The 13,130-nt window shown below is 39.5% G+C and overlaps 1 long non-coding RNA gene across 1 annotated transcript; it reads right to left on the bottom strand.

Annotated features, from left to right (window-relative positions):
* Window positions 1-49: 49 nt before the first annotated feature.
* LOC112953793 lies at window positions 50-4,793 on the bottom strand. The gene is made up of 2 exons (XR_003250617.1): window positions 1,933-4,793; window positions 50-1,131 (listed from the first exon to the last, which is right to left on the bottom strand). It is a non-coding gene; the product is annotated as an uncharacterized LOC112953793 (long non-coding RNA).
* Between the last annotated feature and the right edge of the window lie 8,337 nt (window positions 4,794-13,130).

Here is a 13,130-nt window from a genome sequence, read left to right as displayed (position 1 = left end):
TAAAGACTTGTACTCAAATAAAACATCCTCAGGAAAGGATCACCTTCTCTTGCCCATTTGGAAAGGAGGCGGATGCCCTGTGCTGCGGCAGCAGCTCTTGGAGCAGGATGGTGAAGGGGAGAAGCCCAAGCTCCCCCGTATCTGCCCGGCCTGGGTGAGTGGCTGTTTGCTGCCCCGAGGGCCTTGAGCCTTCCCTGTGGGCGCCTGTGTGGCCATGACCACCACTCACCTTGTGGCCATGTGAGAGGCGGCTCTGCCCACAGTGACAGCGACCACTGCGGGGGGACACAGGCCCTTACCCTCCTTCAGTGCCCGGCTGGCCTGGAGTGAGCAAATACAGCAGGAGATGAACAGGGACAATCTGGCCTGCTCCAAAGGACCAACCCCCAAAGTACCTGTCAAGGCTGCATTTCCATTGGGAGCAGTTCAGTGCCCCACTGGAACAAGCAGGCAGCGCAGAGCTCCCTGCCAACGGCACCATGCCGCCTGTACCAGCCCCCATCCTGCTCAACCACGAGGCCACCTCGCACAGCAGCAGAGAGGAAGCAGTTAAGTGGCTTTGCACTTACCAGTGATAATTTAAAAAATTTAAAAGCAACCCCTCGTCCCTGCTCTCCAACTTCAGTTTGGTATCATACTTGTTCGGTTTCTCCCTATAAATACTATGTACCCTACTAGATATATCTTTATGTGGAGAGGGGTGAAACTAGGCAGTTACACTGCCACCGAAGCTTATAAAACACTAACACAACTCAGTCCAATACAACAACTCCAATACTAGGAAAGATGTTTCGGAGCATTACCTCCAAACATGGGCCATGGGCCACAGCTTAGAGACATGTCTTGTGTACATACCCGTTCTTGAAAGCGCTCTCACTCCACCTAATCTGATTTACTAACTTGGAAAATGAATTCTGGTCAGTACCATGGCTGCAACCATTTCAGATTAAGCTTTCAGGAATAAAAAGCCTGTCAGCATTGCAGGATTGCCTTGTTTGCCAAGTGTGAGTAACATTCAGGTAGAACTGAAGTTTCTACACAAGCTGAATTATCCTACCTGTACGTATAGCTCTAACAACAAAAAGGGACTGATTTGCTTTCCTTCGGTCACGATCTGGGCACAGCTAATACCTGTAAAAGGAATTGCAAACCGCAGTGAATTTAGAGTAGCAGCAGCAGCAGCAAGGGCTCAGACAGGATGAAGCCAGTGCACCCTTCACCCTCCCCCAGGCCCTGGAAGCAGAGCCAAAGCCCGGGACCGCCGGCGAGGCAGGAGCTGCCCCTGGGACACTAGGAGACTCCCTAACCCCAAGTCGTGGCTGCAGACCCTTTGCCCAAAGGCCACTTCCCAAATCTGAGGTCTTGCTTCTCAACGATAACCCCCTTTCCCCATAAAACGAAAGGCTGAGATTCAAATCCTTTGGCCTTAGCAAGACATTATAAAGCATGAGCCTCCTTCACCCCTTTTCCCAATAAAAACAGAACACAGTTGGAGAAAACAGCCCAACCTCGTACTCCAGCACTCAAGTCTCCCCCCCTCCCCAACCCGTGCAGAACAAGCTGACACAGTGCAGAGAACAGCTCTGTCCTCCCACACCCGCTCGCATCTAACCCTCCCAACACCAGTGGAATGAAAAGGCTCCTTCCTCAAGGCAGCTTTTAGGACTGAGGTCTTTTTCCTGCCTCTCAACTGCACTCTCCGATTCCCCTAGTGCCAAAACCCAGCAACATAAACCCCAACAAGGAGGATGCCGCATTCCCCATCCTGCTCCGCTTAAGGAGGTGCTCAATTCAAACTTGAGCTCATTTCACACATCAAATTCAACGACTCATTCCAAATACTGTAATATGAAGATCATGGATCAATTTTCCTTGTACGTCTCAGAAATCAGTTAACAGTAGAAGTTAAATAAGACCAAACTGCCTACTAACCTTTTCTCACCCTTGGAAGTTGAAATCCTCACTGCTCAGTGCCAAGCGCTGGTTCCAAGATGAAGCTAGCCCATCCTCTCTCCAGTTTTGCTCTGAAAGATTTAATCCTCCTCTACTAAGTATCGAGTGGTGTTTTCATACTACCTCTTCCCACAGTCCCAGACCCTTTAACCTAAATAACTACACTTTTTGTACAGTCAGTTCAGGAGAGAAGACTAACAGAGGAAAGAAAATCACCAAGATTGAAAATCCAGAGAGTAAAGCTCATACAAATCACTTCTTACACAGTTTATAAGAAAGAGAACCAGTACAAGTTATTTAAACTGAAACACCGAAGGGTAATTAAATACTTACTGCAGTTTATTTGTTAGCTGCTTCAGCATCTTATATAGGTCCTCAAGGAGGGGAAAAAATACACAGAAACAGTGTTTCACTGGTGTTTAATCAGAGACTGCTACAAAGAGGTAGACAGAGGCTCAGAGAAGGTCCAACAGATGCAAATCATGTTAGCGCCGTATTTTTTTCAAGTCTTCCTTATAAACCGAATGCTATAAAATTAAGCCACAGTTACTGTTACACTTATTTGCATGCATTGAAGTGATGCATTTACTTACCAGTCTCTCACTCTGTGGAATTAACTTACCAGTATTTCCCACCTGCCTTTTGAAAAAGATCAGTGATCAAATCCCTTCCATACTACTTCCATAAAAACAAGATGAAGTTATGTTAAAAAAATAGATTATCAGCACACAGTCTTTCCTGGTTGTACTGACACTGAGTGGGGCCATAGTCTGGTCACGCCTCTTTCAAAACCTTAAAATACAATCAAAAACCGCAGAGCCTTGACTGACTGCTGCAAGGGGAGCCTCTGGTGAGAGATAGGGACCTTTGAGGCCAAGTGTGAAGGAGGCAGCGTGAAGCCTCTGCCCTCTCCCTGCCCATGTCACTGCGGGGACAGACTCCCCAGGTGCACCATGGGCAGCAGCTGTAACACAGGACCAACAGCTGATCGACAGGTTAACACCAGCTGGGAAAATTCTCTGCAGTACAAACTCAAAGAGAAGTAAGCTTCCTTCTACCAGCAAGTGCTATAATTCATCACCGTAATGTTCCAGAAAAAGAGGACCCGCTACCAAAGCTCAGGTCAGAGCACCCCACGGAGCTGTGGTTTGGCAAGGAGACACCACAGAACACCACCTTTTAGTTACTCCCATTCATTGCAAGCTGGGGAGCAAGTTCAGCAGGTCAGCGGTCACTGCCGGAGCCGAGATGTCCCCAGGTTAACTCGGCAGCTGAGGCTGGAGCCACTTACAGTGTTAAGCGTCAGCCTCAGTGGTCAACAGAGAGATGCAAACGCTCTATTAGAGATAATGGTCTCAGAGCAAATAAATCCATTTAGTCACGCACATCTGCATTTAGTATTTAGGAGATGCAGAGAACAGATCAGTTATAGAATTTGTTATGCAAGGTTGCATCAGTTGTTTCTTCTAGGAAGAAACATCCACTTAACGTTATTCAGATCTGCATGTAACTACTCCTGTAGACAGAAGAGGTTAGCGTAGATGCCCCAGAACTGATGTAGAGAAGATGCCAGGAAATACAAACTAATGCAACTATTGTTGCTTTTAACTATTCTAAAAGCTGTAAGGTATGTTTCTTTTGATCATGCACTCACAGACCAGTATGAAGGATTCTGCAAAGTTGTGTAAGAATTCAAAACTCTGAAACCACTTACACTGCTGGAAGCACCAAGCCTATGGGGTCACTAACGAATCTACTCCAGCGTGTTGAGGTGCCAGGCAGGGTGCCCCACGCAGGCGCCCCACTAACAGCTGCTCGTCTGCACACACTTACCCACCACCAATTCCAAAAGTCCCTCAAATTCACTGGGTGATGAGGTATCCTTGAGGAGTGAATTAAGGTACAGAAAGTTTCACAGCTTATCATCAGGCCATGTATCAGAGCAAAGACATACAATCAATTTCCACCTCCCACACTGTAGAGGTGAGGCACTCTAAATAAATGATTAATGGAGGCAGGTCTTGTATTTATCCAATCACAGAGAACCACGAAGAATCTTCTCTCTCTTACTTTAAGTAAAATGCTCTGAAGACAATGAAAATAAAAAGAACTTCTAGAAATACTGAGTGGACAAAGGAAGAAAAAAATGAGCTGGAATAAGATAGAACAGCTCAAAAACCCAATACGTTTGTAGGCAGCCTATAATGTATTGAAATGGACTTAAAGTCACGACTGTTTTCCCTGAAAACATACCTGATGGTGCAGAAATGTACTGGTAGGAGGTAGTAATTTAAAATATCTAGAAAACTTACTGCTACAGGTTGTTACCAATAGCATTCTTTTCTGTGCCAGACTATGAATATAATATCCTACAGTTGGCTTACTGCTAAAACATTACCTCTTTTGTAGTCACCATGTTACTTAAGAACTATCTTCAATTTCAAAGGTCTTTATGTTTTTCAGTAAAAGCAGACTGCCTTTTCTCATAGAGTTCTACATAAAATCTCGTTTAAAAGGGACTGCAAATATTGCCAATCCACAGGTGTGGTTAAAGTCATTGCAGATTATTATGGGAAAAAGTTTCTTCACTACTGAAAACAGTAGTAAACAGTAAGGACACATTCACATACCAGAAACCAGAATTCCCCTCCTCACGTATTTCAACGGCATCATTTGAACAGAGTATTTCAAATAGGAACATCAGGTACTTACAGATTAAACTAACCTGTACTGGCAGTGCTGTGGGATTTTTCTTCTCTACCAGTAAGTAGCAAATGCTGAAATTCTGCTGCTAGTTAACAAAAACACAAATTGCATTAAACCAAGGAGTTTCCTCACAACTTAGTTTTTCATTAAAAAAAAAGCAGCTAAAATTCAATTATTAAATTACTGCAATTTGTCCCTCAACAAAAGGTATACAAAGGCAAGTCTGAAACTACTTGAATTTGCCTTCATTACTGTGGTATTTCTTGATAAATAAGCCAGAATTTTAACAAGGTGACCTTGTTGCCTAACATGAACATAAACAAAATACTTAAGACAGACATGGTACTTCACCAAGCAATCTTATGTCTTCTTATTCTATCATTTTCATAGATTAAAGGGTAAAATGTATTTCCCTTCCACTAGAGTTTATGGGAGGGAAGCTAAGGAATCTGGTGCTCAAGTAATAAATACTTTTATGAAGTTACCAAGAAAAAAAAAAAGCTTCGCGTGACATCTTACTATGTCTGAAAGCATCACATCATTGCCTGAATTATAAAACAAGGCAATAATTTTTGATTATATGGTGTATTTTTTTGCAATGACGACTGCTCATTCCAAAATGGTATTATTTAAAACTAATATGTACATACTGGATATTGAGAATAGCAATAGAAGAGATATTCTCCCCTCCTTTTCTCTTTTTTTAATGGCATCCATGAATAAAATTGAGATTTATACCAATTCAATAAGCAAAACTGGAGATATTAAGAAGCTTGGCAGCTGGCTAACACAGTTATGCTGCAACTTCCTGCAAGAGCAGCTTTTTAGGAAGATTTCATGATCTCAACAGTGAGTGTGAGTGTGTGTGAGTGCGTAGGGGGGGTAGTTAGCACCTGCACTAGAATTCTCCTGACAAAATTATTTTTCTCAAATCCTGAGAAACAACAACTATTCACAGAGAAATAAATGATGATGAATTAGAACTGCAGTGTTACTGATTCTTCCTACTGAAAATGACCTCATAAAACAAAGAGACAGTTACATAAACTTGCCTAGAAGGCGTAAATACCTCAATAATCTCTGCAGTGCTCAGATGTCTAAACATCTGAGCCACCACAGTTTGCTTATTACAGTGAAGGTCAATGCTGCCTAAGCAATTGGAAGGCGAAGAACTTTACTGAAGAACATCCCGTGTCACATAGTCTAAGACAGCATGTGGCTTTCTGCAAAAGCAGCAGACCAAAATGCTTGGCCCCCTCAAATAGAGGTTCCAAGATTTTTCATGTAACATAATAAAGAGTAAAAATGCATTCACTGCACAACAGGGTTTTTTTTTTTGAGTGTGTGTTCTGGTAGTCTTAGTAAGACTCTACCTTTTCTGACAATCAAGAGCCTGAATAAAGCTGACTTTTATAGTGTACTATATAAGATGCTCACAAGCTGTTTTTCCAGAGCTTGTTCATTGCTATAAATATTACACTTTGGAATCAATTCAGTTCTAGCTTGATCCCTACAATGGCTGTTTCAAATATTTTCTTCTCTCAGACTTGTATCTATTTACTCTAGATTAAAAAAAAAAAAGAAAAAAGGTAGTTACTTGATAGATTCCATTCCAGATTTACAAGTATCTATACATACACGTTTTAAGCTTTCTAGAGGTTACCACAGAACTCTGTACTCCCCACAGTATTTAAAGAATCCTGCCTTTATTATGCATGGCTCAGAACACGCTGTGTTCATCACAACTCTAAAGCAAGACAAACTTCATGCATTGTAGGTACTTTATTTGCCAAATCTCTCATTCACTTTGACCACTGGGTGCAAATTCTCCCAATTAAGCAGCTTAGATTTACAGCAATTCTTGACCTTCAAATAACACGTATCTCCGTATGACTCAAAACCAACACTCCAGAACCCCCTTCCATTAATACTTATACAGTCATTAAAAATACTATGATGATCCTCAGGAAGAAAACAAAATACACACGCAAAAGAGAGACTATCACAGCCTGACTACAGGTTGCTGCACAACTATCAGCACGTTCTGGAGTGTCAGTAAGAACACGAACTGAACACTGTTTGAACACTGAAATCTCAAGTTTTTTTTTTTTTTTTTTTTTTTTTTTTTTTTTTTTTTTTTTAAACTATCCTCCTTAGATCCACATGAGGAGGCAGGAAAGTGAAAATCATTAACACAGCTTCAAAAAAAGAGCAAGCTACAAACTACTTGCATTGAATGAGAATTTTACAAGCTGTTTTAAAGGTGAGGGCCCAGCTGGTCCAAGAGCTGAGAGCTATTCCCACAGAAAGGAACACTGCTGGGATGCTATCCCTGTGACTAAGAAAGACAGCAGCACTTGCACATACATCTTTTAGGACAAAACACGCAGCAAGTGAACAGATGCACATTATTAGTCACTTCAAGCTTCACCATACACACTAGTCTGTGGTAACAGAACAGAGTGGTACGGGTGGATCTACTAAAGGTACCAACTCCTAAACAGGAAGCAGAAAAAGCCCTGTCTGAGACCTACAGGAGTAAAGAATGGAGATTGAAGGATTCGTCGACTACCTACCAGAAATTACAAGCAGTATTTGCAATGTAGCAGTAAAACCCCGTGCTAGGAAACCTGTAATTCATACAGTAATATCCCATGGAATTGTCTTATTCCAAAATGCCTCTTTCAGAAAAAAAGAGCGTGAATGTCACTGTCTTGAAATTCTGAAATTGTCTAAAACCAGCTTAGAACCACATTTAGCTCTCAAATCATGCCAAAATAAAAATAACTAGTTCACTTGCTCTAAAGTATCAGTCGCTTTACGTCACAGCTTAATGGCACAATGGCACAAGGCAAACACAAACTGCCTAAAAGAAACTTCGCAAACACGACAAGCAGTTATCTTCAACAAAAACAGATCAAAGAAATTTGTTCCAAATAGATAATGCTTATCTGCCACTACATTATTAAGCCAAGTGTGGATCTAAGCAAGATACTATATTAGAGACAAAGCAGCATTTATCTGAATTTTCTGTCTGCCTTATGGCAAAGCAAATCCAGGCAGCTGGATAAAATCTGCTCTGCAAGGCAGCAATCTCAGAGGGAACTTGCGACAAGTTCACTATTGTACGTTTGTTACTTGACTAGTTTTGTATCTTAACAGATTAACCTTAAGCAAGAAGCACAAGCCATACCAGGTATTTTTGTTGTTGTTAAAACAGTTTGCTTAGATATGATAGAAAAATAGGAACCAGATTAAATGTTTCTATAGAGTGAGTATGTGAAACAGCAATGCCGGATGCAGCATATATCTTGATGTGTTCCCATCTCCACTGTTACAAAGGGCAGCATCACAACAAAAATCAGAAAAACCACACTGTGCTCATTAATTATTTTAAAACAGTTGACAGAGGACGCTTCCTTTTTCCATGGGCAGAACAGGGTTGGGGCGGAGGGGAGGGTTTTCTAAGAAAAACATCAAGGACAGCATACAAACAAAGGAGAGAATAAGAGGAATGTGCAATCAACTTTTGTAACCAAGAAAAAAAAACTCGCAGCAAGTTTAACTGAAGAACAAATCATACAGGTGCATCATTACTTATAGCAAAATAGAAGAAGAAATGAAATGCATTCCGTGTCCACCAAAAGACTCCGCAAACGTTAAAACGGGTTACAAAAAGAATTAAAGAAAGAAAAGTCCTTCCAAAATCAACATCTGTTAATAAAAGAATGTCACTGAAGGTAAGCTGCAAGATCTCCTTGGACAAAGCCTGGTCTTTCGAGACTGAAGATGGCCGTGAGCAACCTCAAGTACCCAAACCCACAGACTTACAATGCATAGACAGCAACAGCACAAAAGCTCCTTTTTTTCAACATAAAAGGTAGACTTCTATGCTACTCACTGTGCAAAAGAAAACTTCAAGTGACAACATGTGTTAAGCAATTTTTGCCTATGCTACACAATCCTCAGGAGTTTCCAATGCATGCTATGATTTTCAACATGTTGTTGCCAACAGAAAATGTACCGTGAAGTTTGGTACAATTGATGAAAAGATTTTCTCTGAAACCAGTATACTGAAAAATCTACCACTTCACCTTTTCACTCCTCGGTTTTGCTTTATCACCTTGAATCTCTGCTTCTTCATAGGGCTCTACATTAATATTTGTTGTGCTGCAGCTCACAAATGTAGTAGCATTCATGTCATAATACTCTTCTCCAAGGAAAGTAGCTTAGATTACACAATTTTATAGTTTATGTCACCTGTCATTAACAACCTAAGTATTTTAAACACTTTATTAAACGGAACTTCCCAGAAGAGGAAACATTAGCAATTGATATTTGCATGCCACCTGTTCAAAGACTACATGAAGCCACATTAATAAAACCCAAAACAGCACGAAGACTCCTGAGGGTGAGGGGAAGGATGGGGGAGGAAGGAAAGATGTGGCTGAAAGACTATCTGACCACCATGAAGGAAACACTCCAGCAAGAGAGGATACCCAAATACCTTAAAACATGTTCCCTCCCCCTAAAACTCTTAAAAATGCAGTAATAATAAAAAGATAAATATTAATATAGAGCCCATCTACCAAAAGAAAATAAAAATCCTAAATTAAAATAAATTTAGGGGCCTTCACCAAACTTGCTGCAAGTTTGGGGACATAAATATCCAACAGCCATAAAGCTGTGAAAGCCCCTAGAATTAATAAAATAAATCCCACTTGCCTCAGACTGAACAGGGCAACACTGAGACTCTGCCTCAGCCTGTCCTATGGCAGGGCTATAGAAAGAAGAAAAATTTAAATTTTAGAAAAAACATGACCCAATTAAGTGAAAGACATGCATTAAAAGTTAACAAAATTCCAGTGATCAAGCAAACAAAAGAAAATGATTGCTTTTGCACCAACTTTGTTACCCCCAAACTAAACCTTTTACAGTTGGTAGCTATTTCTGAACTGGACAGTTTGTTTTGCTTATTAACTTGATCAATGGAACATAAGTCAATTGTCTTGGGACATTTTCCCATAAATGACAGTATTTAATATAGTAGCTCGCAAAAGATTAAGTTAAAGATTCCATCAGACACTGAAAAACCTCACCCTTGCCTTAGCTTATTATGTAGAAACTAGACCAGTACAATTATTAAGACATTAAATAATATTAAAGTAACCATTTCAAATTGCAGCCCCAGCTCATGGACTGGTAGATCAGTCTCAATTTAACAGAAAACTCATAATGCCCTTCTTATTGTTTTTAAACTGAAGCAATCTTGATGTTTCGTTATCTTGTATTCAGAATTCTCTGGTTCCTGTAAAATAACTTCAGGTTATATATGACATTCATTTTTATCCAAGTTTTGAGAAAGCAATTTACACAGTTCATATTCATATTGCTCAAGTGCTCCATACACTCCAAATAACTGCAGAAACCATACAAGTAAGATGCAGTTGAATATGTTTCTAGAAGCTTGTTCATACTCTTCTATGCATGCACAGAGTGAGGAATAGTTATCCACTGAAATTAATAGTTATACATCCAAGCCTCAAATTTTTTAAAAAATCAGCACTTAATCTCACCTGTGAAGTGCAAAGAAAAACCACCAAACCTCAAAAAGTTCCCAGAAATTATAACCTATATAAACCAGCTAACTTAACTTATGTCAAGGCAGAAAGATATCCTAGAAGTAGAGGAGAAAAAAAAAGGCATATTAAGACACCTGAAAAACTAACCTTGGCTCTTTCAAGGTTTTCCCATGTCAAACTCATCATTTTTGCCCTAAAAAAACCAGCAGACTGTTTTTCTCTCATAGGGATACTAAGAGACTATGTATAAAATAATTTATAAAACCTCATAAAAGTGTCAGATATCACAAACATTGAGTAATTCATATAAAAATCCTTTTCCGTCTGAATAACTTTTTTTGCAGCCACATCTGCATTATATCTAACTTAGAGGTCTGACAAAAGTTATTTACAAGATTTAGTTTTACTGTGTGACAAATTTGGGGAAAAAACAAAAAAAACAAAGCTTCTGTTTATGTAGTTATTTCATTTTAGTCCCATTAACAGCTAGAGAAGACATGCTCTTCTAGAGGTACAAAAGCCTCTGAGATCCCTTACCTGGGAGAGATTAACTAATGCAAAAACCTGTTGACATGGCTGCGTTACAGCACAGATTTTGCAGGCACAGTTTTCTTGATGAAGCTTTATAAAAAGCCTCAGTCTTTCTGTAAGAAAAAGACTATACTCAAAGGTATAAGCAAGTTTTCTCTTTCAGAGGAATGCACCATAAATCCAACTCTCTCAACATTAAGAAGCAGTATCCAAAGAAATGAACGTAGTGACCAATAGACAACATATGCATTAAAATAGCTGACTGTTTACACAAGAGTACATAGAAGAGGCACAAGAGTCACTGAAGACAGCCACATCACAGCTCTTACAGCACAGAAATGACAGGAGCAGGAAAGGCATTATCAACAGTAAAAAAATAATTAAAAAAGTAATTTGCCTGTTTGTTGCAGATTAAAGCACAACATGACTGTAGGTGGCAGTGTTTAATTGAGGGATTATTGTAACATTACTGTGAAGAAAAGTTCAATCTTCAAATGCCTACAAGCTCTGAAGTCTATGTAATAGCTATAATATGATGCTATTATCAGAACAGCTACATATTCACTATTTACAGTAACCTCTTGCTTCTTAATCAAGACAATTTGCAGGATATGCCGAGTTAGGACTGCATGCAATAATGTTTCCCGAATACCCATCCCAGGAAAAGTAGGGATACAAAAACAACATCCTAATCAAATCAGTTACAAGAAGATACTGAAGGGAGAGAGTATTTAAATTTACTGAGGGCAGAATGGTAAAGCACCCTTACAGCAGCAGTAAGATCTTCAGAAAAAGCAAGAAGCTCCATACTTTTACAAGAAGGTTAAGATCAATTTATAATGTATGAATTATGCATAGTATTACAAAAAAGGATGAATGTAAGACACCATTAACTTATCCAGTGTTTTGCTTTGTAATTTAACCTTACTGGACAAAGGAGGAAAAACACCATCAGACGTATGTACTTATGCGGAACAGTTTCACTGCTAATACGTATGTATAAAGCACAGAAGAGCTAAAAAAGATTCGACATCAAGGCCCACTCAGCACATTTGCAAGCCAATTACTGAACATCTGACAGGTGATCAGTAGATGCCAGTGACCAGAAAGAACTGCTTCTCAATAGAGGCTTGGAGTTATGGTCTTACAAAGACTGCAGCAAAAGTGCCCGACAATTTTTAATGATTAAACTAAGGCCATTCAGTTGCAATTAAAATGAACTGGATCCTCTAGCATCTTTACGAGCTGTTACACAATCCCAACTCTTTGAAGTTGAGAGACACAACTGTATTATAGCTATATTGTACTTCTGAACTATTAAGAGACAGTACAGAATAAAGCTCTATGAAGCTTATGTAAGTGCAAAAAAAAAAAAAAAAAAAAAAAAACACCCCAAGCACCACCTATTAACAAAGACATCTACGAAGTGTACGCCACTAATTATCTTTCTAATCTTCCCTAAAGGAAAAATACCCTAAAAAATGAGGTACAAAGTTAAGGTCTGAGGCTGGAAGATGTATTTAAAGTTGACCTGCAAATGAAAATCTCTACACCCTTTTCTTCCCATTCAAACAAGGTGACCAGGTAAGTTCTTTCTTCTTTTCCTCTACAATGCTCATTTGCATTCTCATCAGAAATACAGTACATATCAACAGTCATGTTCAATATTCAGAGAATTACCATCTTTACAGTCATCTATTACTTTACTCTTAAAAAAGGGTAAATGATCAATTCAGCAGTTAAGATTTATATTTGCTAACTGCCATTAGGAAAATTGATGGAGAGGTCTCCTGCTCTAGACAATTCCATTCAATAATTCAGGAAACTCAATCAACATCTGATCATAGCACACAGGACATCTTAGCGTGTAGAGACAGGTAAGATTGGAAATTTTAGAATCATGGAATCCTTAAGGTTGGAAGGGACCTTTAGAGATCATCTTTGATATCATTTTGCACATTCAAAGTAAAAATACGGTATACAATATACCAGTAGGTCCATCCCTCCTTTATACACTGAAAAAGGGAATAAGTTACTCTCTCTTTTGCAGGTCAACTTCAATACAGTATGAACTGGAAATCGCTCACCTGTGTGTCATGCACCTAAGCTTCTAGAAATCTTCATCTAAAAGACTCCTGAAGTTCATGCATTTGCACATTTAAAGGAAAAGTCAGTTGAAGAACGAACTAACAGGATGCACCTGGCACTAGGATGCATCTTATAGCAATCACACTTATATCTCGCAAATAAGTGCCAGGACGAGAAATCATTTAAAATTTATTGAGGATGAGAAAGCACAAAAAGAAACATATGCCATTAAGAGAAATTACATCCAGGAGTTAAGATGTGCCTCCTGCA

Source organism: Nothoprocta perdicaria, unplaced genomic scaffold, assembly GCF_003342845.1.
Source record: "Nothoprocta perdicaria isolate Ctin4 unplaced genomic scaffold, notPer1 scaffold_46, whole genome shotgun sequence".
Lineage (NCBI taxonomy): Eukaryota > Metazoa > Chordata > Aves > Tinamiformes > Tinamidae > Nothoprocta > Nothoprocta perdicaria.
The sequence above is the reverse complement of the archived record's forward strand: the minus strand, read 5'-3'. Positions and strand labels throughout refer to the sequence as shown.